This window comes from Castor canadensis, chromosome 9 (assembly GCF_047511655.1).
Source record: "Castor canadensis chromosome 9, mCasCan1.hap1v2, whole genome shotgun sequence".
Classification (NCBI taxonomy): domain Eukaryota; kingdom Metazoa; phylum Chordata; class Mammalia; order Rodentia; family Castoridae; genus Castor; species Castor canadensis.
In genome coordinates this window covers 35,495,473-35,513,498 of record NC_133394.1, presented here as the reverse complement: position 1 = coordinate 35,513,498, position 18,026 = coordinate 35,495,473, and the positions used below count along the sequence as shown (strand labels likewise).

Sequence of the window (18,026 nt, the reverse complement as noted above, 5' to 3'; positions counted from 1 at the left end):
TGTGGACTCAAACTGCAGCATTTCCTCATGTGTTCAGCCTCCTCGCTTACTCTGCAGATTTTGGACCTGCCAGCCTCCCCAGTTGTGTGAGTTTATTACTTCAGATAAAAGTCTTTGCACACATTCTATTGGTTTTGCTTCTCCAGGAAACGCTAATACACTGTTATAAAATTCTTGTAAAACTTTTACTTGACTTTCTAAAATGTAGTGCATAATGTTTTTGCTTCTTCATATGCCCCTGACTCTCAGAAAAGATTTACCAAATACACAGTAGAAGATAAAGAGGTTAAAGGAGCTCACAAAATCCAATTATTATGGGCACAAGTGGTAGAGTGCTTACCTAGTACATGTGAAATCCTGGGTCCAATCCTTAGTACCACAAAGGAAGGGAGGAAAGAAAGAGAGAGAGAGAGAGAGAGAGAGAGAGAGAGATGAGTCTAACTATTGCATAGTCTGCTGTTAAATAATTATGGTATTATTTAATGTCTAAATAGCTAAATAGAATGAAATAAAATGGGATAAAGGACCTCTTTTATGAAAGTTATATGGATTGGAAGATTTATTAAAAAAATCTAGAGCTGTGCTAATTAATGTGGCATTTTTTATGATTGTTCACTTTTTTTCTAATTTCCCTATGCATTCCTTCTATTTTCCTGTGAATCTGCTGCATAAAGCCTGGATCCAGTGTTTCTGAGCAGCTTAAATGGCCATCTTTCCTTTGAATATGTGGTTGGTGTGATCCCCCTTCCCAGCCAGACCTGTTCAAACATCTGACTGCTTTTATGGCCACATTCTTTTAATTCTTTCTTTAGTGTCCCTATGGCATTTAAGACAGTTTTACTTTTTTTGCTGTCAGTTACAGCAATTTTGGAAGAGTTGCAATTATTTGACAATAAAACATACGTGTTTTAAAGATGATCAATATTTTTGTGGTTCAGGGAAAATCGCAATTCAATATTCTGTCATCTGAGTCCATTGGTTTTAATAACATTCACTAAAGGAACCTGAGTTAACCATTTAAGGAGACTTCACTTCTTATCCAAGTTTTCATTAAGGGAGTTCCAAAAAAAATTACAAATTTACAACTGGGAAGCAAAATTCCTTATGACATGAAAGTGTTTACCAGTGAACTTCTGCTTACAAAATTAACCTGCACTTAGATTTCTCTTCCTATTAACATCATTAGGGACTTTACTGCCCATTGTGTGCCTTCTCCATCAGCCCCTACCAATTGTATAGGCTCTAATAAAATTCAAATCCATTGCATGTGAAATTCCGAGTCTTGCAAAGAAAAAAAAAAAGCCAAAAAACAAACTCATAGCATTGCATGCAGTTGTTGAACAGAATGTTGAAGAACTTTTCAACTCTATTGCAAAAAAAAAAAAAAAAAAAAAGAACATTAGGCACAATTAAGTCACTTAACAATAGATGTCAAACATCTCCCCAGATGATGGAGTCGGTACTTCCAAAAATTGATTTGAATATCAAAGAGTTAATAAAACTGAAGCACCATATGTTTCTGCAAAAAGGCAAGATTTACATCATGCTGCAAAGATCAAACTTGAAGAATATCATATTATGAACTCTTGGGGTTTTGTCAGAAAAATCACCAAGAAACTTTCAAAATTCAAACAATAGTTGGTATATTTTTGCCTTTTTTCTCCTCCTCTTTTGTTTGGCCACAGGTAGAGGAGGTTAGGTTAATTATACTTTTTGGCTTGATGGAATACCATCATTACTGTTCTATTAGGGCCTTCTCTTGTTTTATCTGACTATCTATCTGTCTGTCTATCTATCTATCTATCTATCTATCTATCTATCTAACCTATCATCTGTCATCTTTTTGCATCATCTATCTAGTTTATTTTTAACACCATTCTCTAATTCTGTTCAACTTCCTCCCAGAGGAACTCTGCTGAAATACGTTGTGTATCCTAATGATAATATCCTTTGAGTGTTGGCTCTTGACCTAGGCCACACTTTAGAGGGTTCTGAATATCACACAAATTTATTTAAAAATATCCAGGAACCTCTGTTTCAGCATCTGCAGGGCTGGCAGAGCCCTACTTAAACATTCACTCCAATAATTCCATCCACTTCCCAAAAAAGTGCTACTCAGTATCTCTTACCTACCTCATCTGTGTTCACATGTACTGAAGGGTTGTGTATTGTGCTCTTATCAACAGCAGATTTGAGCACTGGAAAATCTTAGGTAAGAGAAAAGACAAATTACTTGTGTTCTCAGATAGTATGAATGGCATAGATTCTGACTTAATAAAGTCTTATTTTTAGTGGGGGATTTAAAAAAAATTCTTTTTGTGCCTTTTCCCCTTTCTCTTTGTGTTCAGATTATGGCTGAAGAATGATTTGTTATTTGTAACAGTTCCTCATAACAGCCCAGAAATAGTCCATAATATTAAATAATTACTCAAACATTGTTGGCCCATCAACAGAACTCTCAGAGATGTGCAATAATGATCAAGTCTAGTCTCATTTTTGATATTTTGCTAATTTTTGTCACATATATCTAAACCTATCTTTACTTATGTTTTAAAATTATATAATTAGGAAGGTATTTTATCAAATAAGTGGACAATGTATTATATATAATAATTTATCTGCCTGATTTGTAACTTTAAAGGTTGTAGATATCTGTGAACTTCCATTTACATTCTCATCCCACACCCTGCAAGCATTATGTAATGACTCGATTCACTTACTATTACCTTTTTTAAGTTATAAAAATGCTGTTGTCCTGTAGATTTTATCTCATTTTCCCTTTTCCTGATTTATTTTTTTAAACTAAGCTGCTTGATATAAGTTTTAGCTGTGTGACTGTGTATTTACATAGCCTGGTCCTTTTAAATATGGTGTGGTGTCCTTGCTGGGTGTCCATCACATTGAACTTGTCTGTGTCTTGGGTGGGGACAGTGACATTTTCTTCATCTCCCCTTAGTGACAAACAAAGCTGTAATGAACATCTTTCAATACAGACTGTGTGAATATTGGATTTCTCTCCTGAAAATCAGTACTGGGTAGACTTCTGCCAGCAGGGCAGAGGGTTCCTGTATTGTGACCTGGTTGTTAAAATTTGCCATTATCCTGCTTGCTAACTTTTAACAAACTAATGGAGATAAGATATTAATTATTGTTGTGATTTGAATTTCTGTATGTGCTGACTAGTTTAGTTTCTTCTGTGAATTGCCTGTCATAACTTAACCTTGTCTTCATGTTTTTCAAAGAATTCTTGTCTATTTTAATATTAGATCCTTGTAAATTTTACAAGTTTTATATTTTTCTGTTTACCTGCTACTTACTTGCTTTCTTTGTTGACAATGCTCACTGGAATTTCATCTTAACTTTTTTTTATTAATCATATTAATCAAAATTTATCTCCTAGATTATACTATTGGGATTTTTATCTGAGAAATTCTTCACTTGTCCATAAAAATTCTCCTATGCCATTCCCCCTACAGTAAATATCATTTTATCTTTCAATATTGGGCTTTACTCTAGCTGTGAGACCATTTTGCATGTATTGTTAGGGCTTTAATTCATAGAATGACTTAGTTTTCTCATGATATTTACTGCAATGGTTCTTGTTGTCATTGATCAGATATTCAATTCCCATGTGTGCAATGATCTATTTTTGAGTTATCTATTCCAATAGATTGTTCCACTTTCTATTCTTTCACTGTAGTGAGTTTTCTTGGAACAGAATATATTTTATTATCAGGCAAGAAAGTTCTCTTTGCTCTTGTTTTTCAAAGCTGCTTTAGCTACTTGGAGACATTTTTTCTTCAATATCAGTTGTATAATTGTTTCACTGAATTCCTAGTAAAGTATGGTTGGAATTTTCATTGGTATAATTTTGAAATTATATATTAGTTTGATAAGAACTGACAATTTCATAAAATTAAATTGCATGGAACATTATTTCATTTATTTAGAACTTTTTCAGTGTTTTCTTTTAAAATCTTTTTTTAATTTCAATTATACATTTTTTATTAGCATAAGTTAATTGTACAGAGGGGTTTCATTGTGGTATTTTCATAGATATATACTTTGATCAAATTTACTCCCTCTATATTTCTTTCTTAGCCTCCCCCCATCCTTCCTCCTTTTTCATTCTTTCTTTTTTTGGGGGTAGGGCAGTACTGCAGTTTGAGTTCAGGACCTCATGCTCTCTACCACTTGAGCCATGCTCCCAGCACTTATTGATTTAGTTATTTTTCAGATAGTGTGTTGCATTTTAAAATTTCAGATCTTGGACTGACATCTTTTATCCATTTTGAATTGTTTTATGTACCGGAGGAGAGATAGGGATCTAGTTTTAGTCTTCTACATGTGGATTTGCAGTTTTTCCAGGACCACTTGTTGAAGAGGCTGTCTTTTTTCTACTGTCTGTATTTGGTCCCTTCATCAGAAATCATATGGCTGTGACTGGGAGTTTTTTTTTTTTTTCTGGGTGTTCTACTCTATTCCATTGGTCTATGTACCTGTTTTTGTGACAGAATTATGCTATTTTCGTTACTATGGCTCTGAAGTGTATTTTGAAATCAGATATTGTGATATGCCTAGGATGGCTCTTTTTGCTCAGAATTGCTTTGGCTATTTGGGGTCATTTAGGATTCCCCATGAATTTTTGGATTGTTTTTACTACTTCTATGAAGAATGTTATTGGCATTTTGATGGGGATTACATTTTGATGGGGATTACATGCTTAGTATACTCATCATTTCATTTATTCAGAACTTTTTAAATGTTTTCTTATAGAATCTTTCTTTTTTAGGCAGTGTCTCACTGTCAGTCCTAATCTGGCCTCAAACTCATGATCCGCCTGCCCAGTTCCCTGGATGCTGGAATTACAGGTGTGCACCACCACACCTCATAAAATCTTATTTTTTTTCATAAGGAAATAATTTCTCATATTCAATTAGTAATTTCTTTCTGGGGGTCCTGTTTTTTGGATGTTGGCATTTATACTTCCATTCTCTATATCTGTTAGTTTTGCTTTTATAGTTTCAGTCCCTTTAACTTTTTCTAATACTTCTAGTAGAGTTCTTCAACTTATCTTCCAGATTATTGATTTATTTTTTGGAGTATCCATTATCTCATTGTGTTTTTGTTCAATTATAATGTTTCTGTGGCTGGCAGAGTAGCTCAAGTGCAAGGGCACCTGCCTAGCAAGCATGAGGCCCTGAGTTCAACCCACAGTACTGCCAATAATAATAATAATAATAATAATAATAATAATAATAAATCATGTTTCTTTAGCTCTTAGGGCTACTTTTCCCCACTTCATATTATTAATATTCTCCCATATGTTATTAATGATATTTATTAAGCTTACTTTAAATTCTTATTCAGTTGTTAGATTCTTTTCAGTTTTGTTTCTTTTATATTGGTTGTATTGTTTAGGTGATTAGCTACATAGACAGCTAATTAATATGTCCTTTGGGATATCAGCTACCTGTTACAAAGCAGGTATTGGAAAGGATTCTAGGGCTTAGGAATTTCAAAACTGTGCTAATAAATAATCTGAGCAAAGATATAAATGGTATGCAAAACAAATCAGCATGAATGCAGTTAATTTGGTATGCTAGTGTTTATCCGATGATAAGCAAAGTGTCTCTGGGGATTGCAGATGAGTAAGAGGGTACTAAGACAGAGCAGTAATGGGAAGATCTGGAAGAAGTGCCTTCTAGGTAAAAGCGGCACATGTGTAGAACTGTGAGGACAAACCAGTTTGGTTACACTTGAGAACAGACAGAAGGCCATGGTCATTGGACATAATGATAGAGGGGTGGCATGATATGGGATGAGAACAGAGAAAGGCAGAGCCAAGATTAGATAGGGCCTTACAGGCTGTGCATTAGGAGTTTGCGTTTCACCCTGATCAAGTTCTGTAGATTTCTAAATAAGGCATGAGATGATTTCATTTGCTCCCCCTGCCCAACATTTTATTATGATAATTTAAAACTATAACAAAGTTGAAAGAAGTTTACATTAAATACTTATACATGCACCAATAGACTTTAGAATTAACATTTTGCCAAACTTAGTTATTATCACATTTCTATTGATTTGTCCATCCCTTTAATCATCCATTAGTCTTTCACGTTTGTTGATGATTTCAAAATAATTTATAGACTGAGGTATATTTACTCCTAAATAATTTAGTATGTATATCATCTAATCTAGAATTTAGGGTTCTTTTTATTTTGCTGAAAATTTTGTGTGAAATGAAATTCATGAATTACTGATTTTTGACAAATACTTACACCTGTACAACTCAAACTCCTATCAAAATATAGCCTATTACCTTCACTTGGGGATAGGAGGATAGTTCAGTGGGAAGAACACTTGCCTAGCATGCACAAAGCTCTGGGTTTAATCCCCAACACTGGAGAAAGGGGGAACCCAGAACCCTCAGTTGTCCATTTACCTTCACTCTAGCAACTTTTCTTTGGCTATTCCCTGTCAACCTCTGTACTCGCTGCCCAAGGAACAATTGTAGTTGCCTGATTTTTTTCCACCCTCAATTAATGTAACTTTGCAGAAATATACTCATAAAGTGTATACTTTTTTGAGCAAGGTGCTTTTCATTAACATAATCTTGTTGCATGTGTCAGTAATTTGTTCCTTTTCATTGTGGATTAGCATTCCATTAAACACTTTATCTATTGTATTGATGGACATTTGGGCTATCTCCAGTTTGGGGCAATTATGAATAAAGTTATGAAAAGCATTCTGCACAAATCTTTTTGTAAACATATACTTTCATTTCTCTTGGGTAAATATTTGAGAGTAGAACTAATGAGTCTTAGAGTAGGTGCATGCTTCATTTTAGGAGGAATTAAGAGATTTTTTTTTTTTTCTAAAGTGCTTATACTATTCTCATCTGATTTTTTTGGTGGTACTGGAGTTTGAACTCAGGGTCTTAAGTTTGCTAGGTAAACACTTGAGCTACACCATCATTCCTTTTTGATTTAGTTACTTTTCAGATGGCTTTGCATTTTGCCTGGGCTGGCCTTAGATTGCAATTCTCCTACCTATACCTCCTGAGTAACTGGGATTATTAATTGATATGAGGTCTCATTCCTGATCTTCTCCTCCTGGAGTAGGTGGGATAATTGGCACATGTCACCTCACCCAACCCTCCTTTGATTTCTTTTTACTTTTCTTTATTAGCATACATTAATAGTCAAGAGGATTTCATTGTGATAATTCCATAGATGCATACAGTGTACCTTGAATCGCTATTTTACTTCATGAGCCGCCCCCCCTTCAATTGCATCTCTAAAACAATAACATTCATTTCAATGTGGAGAGGGTCATAATGGGTCAGGAAGAAAAACCAAGAAGTTAGGGCTGGTGGAGTGGCTCAAGTGTTAGAGTGCCTACCTAGCAAGTCTGAGGTCCTGAGTTCAAACCCCTGCACAACCAAAAAAAAAAAAACCAAGAAGTTGGAATATTGTCATAGATGATAGCCAGACCTATATGTAGGTTTTAGCCAGAATCTCTGTAAGATATTTGTATAATTTTAATTATTAGGATATCTGATATCTGATTCAGAATGAGATAACCAGTTTAAGATGTGTACTTTGCAGGTATGAAAAGAATTTAATATCCAAGTTCTACCCTCTTTAAGGGCATTATGAAGCAAATTACACAGGAAAAACTTTTCTCCAAGCCTCTGTGATGTTTCCCAAGTAAGTGATGAGGTGTCATGTACAGCCATATTCATTTCTCTTTAACCACAAAGCTTACATTTATATGTATTTTTGGAGTAGTTGGGGGTTGAACTCAGGGCTTTACCCTTGCTAGGTAGGCACTCTACCACTTGGCTCATTCCACCACTCCTTTCTTTTTTAACTATAAGATAAAATGTAGATCTAGAAAGCCCACACAAAAAAATTGCACAGTTTTGAATTATTATAAGTCAAACACTTTCAACTCCCAGGCCAATATACACAACTTTGTCTGCAGCTCTAGAAGCTGTCCCAGGTGGCTTGTCCTTATCACATCTAAATTCTTCACTGAGGTGTCCATTATTAGACATGTTGCTTTTGCCTATTTACGAATTTTTGATATGTCTCTTATGCTTCTTTTAATCTAGACTCTGGTTTGATTCTATTGATGGAATGTCTTGTGATTTGTCTTTTTCTGATGCTAGGAGGCACTAATGTTTGTTGCCTCAATTCAGTGATTACCTGGAGATTGCAAAAGGGTGATGTTCTAGTTTGATCATTTGGTTTTCAATGACTATCTGAAATGATGTTTTAACAAAGAAGATGCTTCCTTCACCTATTTATTTACCTAGTAGAATAGTTTATATAGGAAAGCAAGATAAATACTGGGTTTTAGCCCTTTATTTGTTTTTGAGATAATCAAGTTCATAACATCTTTGTCAGATGAACAATTAGATTTATCTATAGTTCTATAGTTAATATTATGTGTAGTTACTATGTTATAAAATATTGCATGGTATACATTATATATCTTCAATAAAATATATATTATATAGTTTAAAAAAAGAGAAGGAAGGAGTTTGAAATTTTTACTTTTAAATTCTCTTACCTGGAATGCCAACAATTGTACTAACATCCAAAAGAAATGGCTATCTTGTCAAGTTATGCAGTGTGCCTGTGTGTGTGTGCCAAAGGAGAAACAAACTGGTACAGTAACAAAAACCAAAACACTAACACCCCTCCAAAAAAAAAAAATCCCTGATAATTGTTCTTTGGCTAACATAATGAACATTTCTCATTTACCATGTAGTAACTTGTCTGTAGATAAAAAAATTACTGCTGTTCACCTGTACTATTATATGTCATTAAATCACTACTTTTTTTTTTTTTTCCAGTGCTGGGGATCAACCCCGGGGCTTGATGAATGCTTGGAAATTGCATTACTGCTGAGCTGTATCCCAGCCTTAAGTCCTTATCTTTATGGAAGTTTCTGCCTTATATTTATGTAAGAAATTTTAACTAGTCATTTTCCTTGCTTCATAAATTCTTCAGTAATTCAGCTGTTAATTTAGAGTTAATATGTGAGGATCTAAAGTTGATCAGACACTCTTAGTTTCACTATATTTCTTACATTCTGTTAGAAATATGTCTTCACTTCTAATAAATAAAACAAATGAAACACATTTCCATAAGAATGCTGTCCTTAGGTGGCCACACAGTTTGGGACATAGAATCAGTTCTAATCTGGATTCAGTGGTTGTGGCTCCCATCCAGACTGGGTGACTCCGTGGCACCTGGCATATCACTGCTCCACTTTAAAGCCAGACAAGCATAAGGAATCCTTGTTCACTCTCTTGCAGTGAGAAGGGATCTCGCAAATGGAGCACATGTGTCAAATCTACATAGATCAGGAACATCAAAAGCCTAAAAAATCCTGTCTCCAGGGCCTTTTCAGCTAAATTCCTCTCCTTGGACTAATTGATGAGGTTTACAGACATTAAAAAGAGTTGCTGTAACAGGTCCTTTACAAAAATAATAATAAAGGAGTATTAGCAAACTGTGATGATGCCCAGACCAGTTTTGGAATTCCTTTCTCTAATACTTCCATTTTCTTGGTCATGGAGATATCTAGTAGCTACTTGTATAATTGCTAGCATTTCAGATAAGGGAACTGTAAAAAATATTTTTCAAACTCCTCCCTAGTCTGTATCAACTAGATCTATTCTTAGTAACATTATGAAGCACTGTCTGTAAATACTGAATTGTGTATCAAAGTTCAATGCTGAAATTCTTTGCCATTTTAGAGATAAAATTATTCTTGTTTCTATTTTTGGCTTTACCTATATGTTAATTATTTCCTAACCAGTCTCTCCTACTTAATAGAGTTAATGTATAAACACATGAAATGAAAAAAAGCATAATTGCCACTTAAGATAGAATAATAACTAATGTGGCATTATAAACTCATGGCCTCTGTAGACCACCAATAAGTAGCTGAGGTGATCTTACCCAGTTTCTAATGCCTCAGTTCTGAATTCATTCAGGTATTTATTTCTGAAGCTACCATTGGTGGGTAGGTTGGTTGATCCAACGTAACCAGTAGTCAGTCTGTGTACCTAGGCCTACTCTGTGCCACCTGAAGAGAAAAAACAGTGAATAAAATGTCTCCATCCTTGAGAAACATATAGTTGACAAAGTGCTACCTAAACTGTGGGCCATGAACCAGTACCAATCCACAAATTCAGTCCATAATTTAATAAATACAACAATTGAGAATAAACTTTTGGGAGAGATAATAATAATCAAACAGAATAATTTTATGTATGCTCATTTTATTCTGCCAATAATTTATTTTTATTGTGTTTTTAAAAGTGTCATCTGAGACTGACAGAAAATTGAGAAAAAAACATTGGTTCTGAACCACTGAGAGTTTGAGAAATACTCATTAAAAGCATAAGTCAGACACAAATTTATACACAGACAACTACAGGTAATGAGAACGCTAGTCAAGAACCACAAATATCTAACTGATCATTAGGTTTCTTGCCATCACAATTCATCTGTGATTTAAATATTTTCTCAATATCATAAGTGGTTTGGTTTTATTATTTTAAAATCAAGATGTAATTTGCATATCATAAAATCTATCCTTTAAGTGAAGTTATATAGTTGAAATAAGTTCTAATGTTCTAAACGCAATAGGGTAACTATTTCAAAATAGTGTTTAGAGAGTGTTACGTGCTGGTGTCGAGGGTCCTTGCCTTCACAGGCCAGAGAACTGGCTCATGAGGCAGCTGAATGATGAGCTAAAGCCGGTATATAAAGTGGGATTTATTAGAGAGAAAGGGAAGGCTACAGCTAGAGAAGCGCAGTGGAGCCAGGAAGCCAGTGGCTTGCTGCACAGGTGAAGGCTGGGTTTTTTTTTTCTAACTCTGGGTCAGGTGGGTTTTTCTCATTGGCAGTGGATTTGCGGGCTTTCTCAGGTGAACTAGTTTGGTTTGCACCTTTATTGGGGCAGAGGAAACAATCTTGAGAGCATTTTGCTCATCAGCCCTGTGGCAGATCTATCAGACTCTGTACCTGTCCTTTAGGATGCAGGAATGCAGGCGTCCATCTCCTCAGAATGCAGGAATGACAGTGCTCTCCCTGGGGGATGGTATACTCACTCATCTGCTTTATGTGTCCAGACACAACAAGAGGATTTCAAATGTCCTCCAAATAAACAACAAAAAAAGATTCATGTTTGAGGTCATGAATATACCAAGTACTGTGATTTTATCACACACTGCATGAGTGTATTGAAATGTCACACCGAGGGCTGGTGGAGTGGCTTAGGTGGTACATTTTCTGCCTAGCAAGTGCAAGACCCTGAGTTTAACCCCCCAGTACTACCAAGAAAAAAAAATAAACATCACACTGAACTCCATAAATATGTACAATCATGTATAGATTAATATTATTAGAAGAATAGTAACTACTCATTTACTTTTCAATTTAAAAAATGAAATTTGATGGAAAACAAAAAACAAATTAAATATTTCTTTAAATCAATGACCAACTTTCCAACTGTGAGGTCATAGTGATCTTCACATCGTGTGTAATATAGGAAAAAATCTATCATTAAACAAGTTTTTTTAGGGCTTTTGTTGTTAGCGCTTGAGTAGTCAGACAAATTTAAGGGGTATTTCCTTTTAAAGAGCTTACAATCTCCTTCAAAAGATAAGATAAAAATGTAAAAAATGAAATATGAAAATGTAAGAGCACTAACAGTATGGTCCTATGGAAGGTTAAAGATAGTAAGATTTAGGGCTTTCCGAGGTAGAGGAGGGATGGTGGGTGTCGGGGAGGCAGCAGTGAGCTGGGTCTTGAAGGTGTGATTCAGAGCACTGATATGATGCTAGGTGGCTGAGATAAGGAGGCTGTTTCAGACTGCTGTGTGGACAGTAGTCCACACAGGACTGCTGTGAGCACAGACATCTGATGCAGAAAGGAGAAAGAGAGCCTGGAGGCCAACTGCTAAAGGGGAGACTGACCAAGTAGATGGCCAGATGGTGGAGGCCAGGCTGAGGAAGTCAGTGTGTTTTGCAAAGATTGGAGAATTTAAGAACGAGTGTGAATAAGGAAGTGATGTGCCTTAGAAACTGTCAACACCCAGGAAAATGAAAGAGACAGCAGTTACGTAAGACTCTGATAGTTGCAGAACTTCAGAATGGAAAGGAAAAGTCCAACTTAACGCTGACGGTGGAGTTAGAAATGCAGGGCTGGATGTCAGTAAAGTTACACAAGGAGATTTGCAAGTACTTAGATAACTTGACTCAGGGGTCAGGGGCAGGTTACTCTCAGCTTTTTGATGATGATCATTATAAGAAATTCATTTATATATTTCACATATAACTACATACACCTATATGGTTATACCTAGACAGAAAAAGAAGTGAAAATTCAAAGAAACAAGGTTTAGTTTTACTCTAAGAATTCTATCCTGATATTTCTGTTTCTTCAGATTTATTTTATTAAAAAATAAATTAGCATTAACTCACTAAAGTGATTTTATGATCCATGAGTGGATTGTTAGTCCCAATTTGAGCATAATGTGTTAGAGGAATAATTTGAAGGACATCAGAAAATTATTCTTCTCCATGATCATTGACTGATATCCCATTTTCACATTGGAAATTGAGATTTTGGTGCTTGATAAAGCAAATTATCTTTGGAAGGGGAAAAACCTAGCAACCTTTTACCTTACAGTAAGTGGTTCATCATCATTTTTTTTTTGGAAAAATAGTTTATTAGAGGGAAGAGTGCAGGGACTGTAGCAGTCCAAAATGGATACTTGACAGAAGCTATAAGCACGGAAGGTGTAGAGAGAGATGTCCTTTTTACCATGTTACCTAGGATTTACCACAACTAGTACAAAATAAAATGAGGTTTTATTGTTAAGACAAGACTGTAGCAGCTAATTCTCTTGGGTGAGGAAGAAGAACTCCGGGAAGAAGATTAAGTCAGAATTAACAAGCGGGAAGTATTGTATCATTTCTTAACCATGTCAGCAGTGCAGCTGGGAGATAGGGCACTGGAAACAGTGGACTAAATGAGAAAAGAGGTGGGGCTCAACTCTTCTAAGTGACATGTGGCAATAGGTCATGATGAAAGACCCATACCTATAGAAGAAAGATCAATTTTTCTCTTATTTAATGCATGAAGATATTGAGCTTAAACATTTGCAACTTAACTCTCTCAAATATTGTACTTAAAACTTTCTTTTCAATTCAGAGTAAATTCTGTGGAATCAGTTCATCCACTTTGTCTTCTTTAATTTACAGAGAAGGAGCCAGGTTAAAAGATGTGGCCAGCTGCTTTCTTCTCACCTGTGTGAGGCAGAGACCCAAGCCCTGTTCAAAGTCTGTGTTTCTCATCTCTGGTGAGAGCTTGAGAGAAGCCTGTGAACCTGACTTTACCTGCTTGAGGCTGAAGGGGAGGGGAAGGATGAGAATAACATCATTCTTCACTTTCAGTGTCTTTGCCAGTAGATCTTGCCTTATCCCGGGAGTTTTAATTTGCCTTACATTGGTAGAGGTGGTTAGGAATCCTCCCTAAATGTTGTGTGCCAAGGAAAACTCAGTTGTTTCCAGTAATCTTATAAAAATAACCCACAACTACCAGATGGATCTGACCTTTGTCCTTCAACACAAATGCCTCTCACTCCCTACCCATTCTCAGAGACAGAGATAAATTCTGTTTAAGCCAGACGTTGGGATGCTGTGGGCATAGGGCAGAAATGTACACCTGCAGAAGAAGCAAAAGATCATGGTACTGGATCTGGAAGTCCTGACCTTCTTCTCTGCTCTTCTTGTGGAGGAGCAATGAGTACCTATTTGGGATTTTGGTGAGTAACAACACCTGCCTTCTCTGACAGCACTCCATCACACTTCACGGATTCTGCAGTAAACCATGCTCCAAAGGTTTCTCCAGGGCATCTGGTCAGTGGGCACATACTTCCAGTTCTGTCTCACAGGAATAGGTAGGAGAATATCAAGGAAATAAATCAAATGACCATTTTGGAAGGGTAATTCACTCTCTATACTAAGTTAGCATTGCATACTTCACATGACTTTGAAACCATGGTGATAACAAAAATCAGCATAATTCATGCAGCCATCTAACTGCTCTGAGGGCCCAAGAACAGCTGACTTTAGGAAAGTGACTTTTCACCCTCTTGGAAGACCCACTGAGGAGTCTGGACTTTACGGCACAGCCCCTCTGTCCCTAGACTATAGTGGGCAAAACATTGGACCATCAGTGATTCCAATCTTGTGGGGTGGAGTTGTCAGGTCCTGTGTTCACCAGTGTATGGCAAAATGAATAAAATGAAATGGAATGAGATTTTTGTGACCTCAAATTCATTATATTTAAAGGAATTTTCTTTAAGATTATGCTCTTACTTTTGGTGATAAAGTGTCCATTCCTGTGTATGGAAGATTGGAGGGTGGTGGGACATACTTGTATATGTTTAATGTGCTTACTTGGTAGAGGAAAAGTGGGAAGCTATCTTCTCCTTTTGGGAAAATTTTCTGTTTCTGAAATCTGAAGATCTGGGAACCACTGTTTTGAATAGTGTTTTGAATCCTGTATCATTAGAAGGTCATAGAATCAATAGCATTCATCTTAGACTATTTCTTAAAATTAATAATACATTTTATTTCAGGTAGTTTTAGGTTGACAGAAGTACAGAAGTACAGAATCATCCTAAAGATCTTCACATACATACATTTTTAAAAAGTTTTAAATTAAGCATGTCATAAATGTCAATTTAAGCATGCATAGATGAGCTCAAGAACATGCAAAAAATTAATTTAGTGGCCACAAGTACATTGGTCAGTTATTGCTAGAAATTTCAAGAGCAAATTGAGTTGAGCCCAATGCTCTACTTTTAGAAGTACAGAGTTCTTATAAACCTTCTTATATTCCTGTTATTAACATCTTCTGCCTGTCCCCCCCACCCCCCGCCACAGACACGAACTTTACTTTTCAAGAGACAAAGAAGTACAGGCAGGAGACAAAAGGTATGCATATTTAAACAGTCTCAGTCACAAGTCACCTAGAACTTATTCTTCAGAAGTTCCAGAGAAGTTGTTATCCAAAGTCATTGTTGCCTGGCAAGTAGTTCATCCTGGGGAGGCTCTACTGTTAGGAGCAGTTTGAATCCATTGACATGAAGATCTTATCAGTTCTGTTCCTCTACAGAATAAAACAGATTAAGTTTACTGTCCATAAATTCCTTTTCCTTCAGTTCTAAGTTAGGGGATAATTCTTGAATGCCTGTATTTTAGTTAGACCTGGTTGAGATAAGAACTTTGGAAAACTGGTTTTCTTAGAGTGGCAGCAGAAGAGATGGAGGCAGTGGGGGAAGATATCAGAAGCAACAGTTCCTTTACATTAACTCAACAGTAAGAATCATCCTAAAGATCTTCACATGCACACATTTTAAAAAAGTTTTAAATTAAGCATGTCATAAATGTCAATTTAAGCATGCATAGATGAGCTCAAGAACATGCAAAAAATTAATTTAGTGGCCACAAGTACATTGGTCAGTTATTGCTAGAAATTTCAAGAGCAAATTGAGTTGAGCCCAGTGCTCTACTTTTAGGACTCATTTTGAGAGGCTTAGCTTGATAGCTGAAAGAAGAGTCGATGTAGGGAAGTGTTTTGAGTCAGTCTCCACTAGGACTTGTCACAGCTATCAGAACTCTAGCTTTCATCAGTGTAATCAACATAGACATAGACTAATAAATGTACACAAAATACACTTAACAATACACAATTACATTAATTTAGAGTGTACTTTTAGAAACTGTGCTTCTCTTTAGTAGATTAGTCACCCAGAATTCTCCCTAGGGGGCAGGGTAGAATTAGTGCTTTTTATTCTTACCGTATTCACAATCCCCAACACAAGCACCCTGCTTTCTCTGTGTACCTCACATCCCTTACAATTCATAATTATTAGCCCAAAGTTCAAATTTCCCTGTCATAAATAGATGAAGCCCAAATTAGTTCAAATGATCACAAATACTTGCAAGAACCTTTAAATCAGGGATCCAAATATTCTTGTCAGACAAACAGCTAATGAATGGTTCATATGAGCCCCAAATGGCTCAGAAGAGCCTCCAGACAACAAGGAAAAGGAAGGAGAAGGCCCAGGGTGCATTAGTCTGGGAGAACTCACAGAGGTCAAGTATCCGGGCTCCTATAGTTCAGATGTTCATTTTTTCACATCAACAGATAATGGTGAAAAGCAGCTGATGCTGATTGAAATAGAGGAAAAAAGTTCTCTGGGATAAAAGTAATTCCAGCAGCTGTAGGGAACCAATTTTCCATCTTTCCTCTCTGTCTAGGTCAACTAGCTATGAGTGGTTTAGCACCTAAAGGGTGCCTTTTCTCCTAATGTGGCTTGCCAAAGCTGAAACTGGAGTTTTGGACCTCAGCCCTAAACTCCTGGGCTTCCATATGTCAGGTCTGGCCACTCGGCACTATAGACCAAATAAAGAGACATGGTGAAGGGCAGAGGAAGATTTATTACATGGCCTGGGACATGCCATGGGTAGAATCAAAGTAAGCACTCAGCCCATCTTTAGCCATCTTTCTATTATTAACATCTTGCATTAGTGTGATGCATTTGCTACAATTGATGAGCCAGTATTGATGTTATTATTAACTAAAGTCTGTGGTTTGCTCTTGGTATTGTACATTAGGATTTGGACAATATATATAATGACAGGTGTCCACCACTACTCATATTGAATAATTTCACTGCTCCCAAAATCTTCTGTACTCTATTTATCGTTCCCTCTCTGTCCTTGACTCCCTGATCTTTACTGCTACCATAGTTTTTCTGTGGCCAGAATGGGATTATTGCAGTAGTTAGAATCCAGTAGTTAGAATATCCAGTATAGAATTAGATTAGCTTCCTTCATTTATTGATATATATTTAAGTTTTCTCAATTATTTTTGTGACTTGATGGCTCATTTCTTTTAATGTCTGAATAACATTTTCTTTATCTATTGAAGGACAGCTACATTGCCTCCAAGTTTTGGCAATTAGGAATAAAGCTGCACGAGTCTATTTTTTCAGACTTAAAAATACATAACATAGAATCCATTTTTGACTAACAGAGTATTCGTTATGAAATTTTAGAAAGTATAGGAAATATAATAAAAAAAGTACTTTTGGCAATCTCATTCCAAAGATAGTACTAGTAACTATCAGTGTATGTCTAAACTCTATGTTAACTAAATCTAGGGCTATATCTATGTGTGCTTCAAATATATATTGTTTGAAAACTTGGGTAACCGAAAGACTGTGACACAGGTTACTCCAGAGGCACCTGCACACCCATGTTTATTGCGGCACTATTCACAATAGCCAAGTTATGGAAACAGCCAAGATGCCCCAGCACTGACGAATGGACTAAGAAAATGTGGTATCTATACACAATGGAATTTTATGCAGCCATGAAGAAGAACGAAATGTTATCATTCGCTGGTAAATGGATGGAATTGGAGAACATCAGTCTGAGTGAGGTTAGCCTGGCCCAAAAGACCAAAAATCTTATGTTCTCCCTCATATGTGGACATTAGATCAAGGGCAAACACAACAAGGGGATTGGACTTTGAGCACATGATAAAAGCGAGAGCACACAAGGGAGGGGTGAGGATAGGTAAGACACCTAAAAAACTAGCTAGCATTTGTTGCCCTTAACTCAGAGAAACTAAAGCAGATACCTTAAAAGCAACTGAGGCCAATAGGAAAAGGGGACCAGGAACTAGAGAAAAGGTTAGATCAAAAAGAATTAACCTAGAAGGTAACACCCACGCACAGGAAATCAATGTGAGTCAATGCCCTGTATAGCTATCCTTATCTCAACCAGCAAAAACCCTTGTTCCTTCCTATTATTGCTTATACTCTCTCTACAACAAAATTAGAAGTAAGGGCAAAATAGTTTCTGCTGGGTATTGTGGGGGGAGAGAGGGAAGGGGTGGAGTGGGTGGTAAGGG

The 18,026-nt window shown here is 36.3% G+C and overlaps 1 long non-coding RNA gene across 1 annotated transcript in view; it reads left to right on the top strand.

Annotated features, from left to right (window-relative positions):
- Positions 1-14,345, top strand: part of LOC141410728 (uncharacterized) — a 34,278-nt gene extending 19,933 nt beyond the window's left edge. The window contains exons 2-3 of the long non-coding RNA XR_012435518.1: positions 8,870-8,979; positions 13,298-14,345. This is a non-coding gene — a long non-coding RNA (uncharacterized lncRNA). The remainder of the gene's footprint in view (positions 1-8,869; positions 8,980-13,297) is intronic.
- The last annotated feature ends 3,681 nt before the right edge of the window (positions 14,346-18,026 follow it).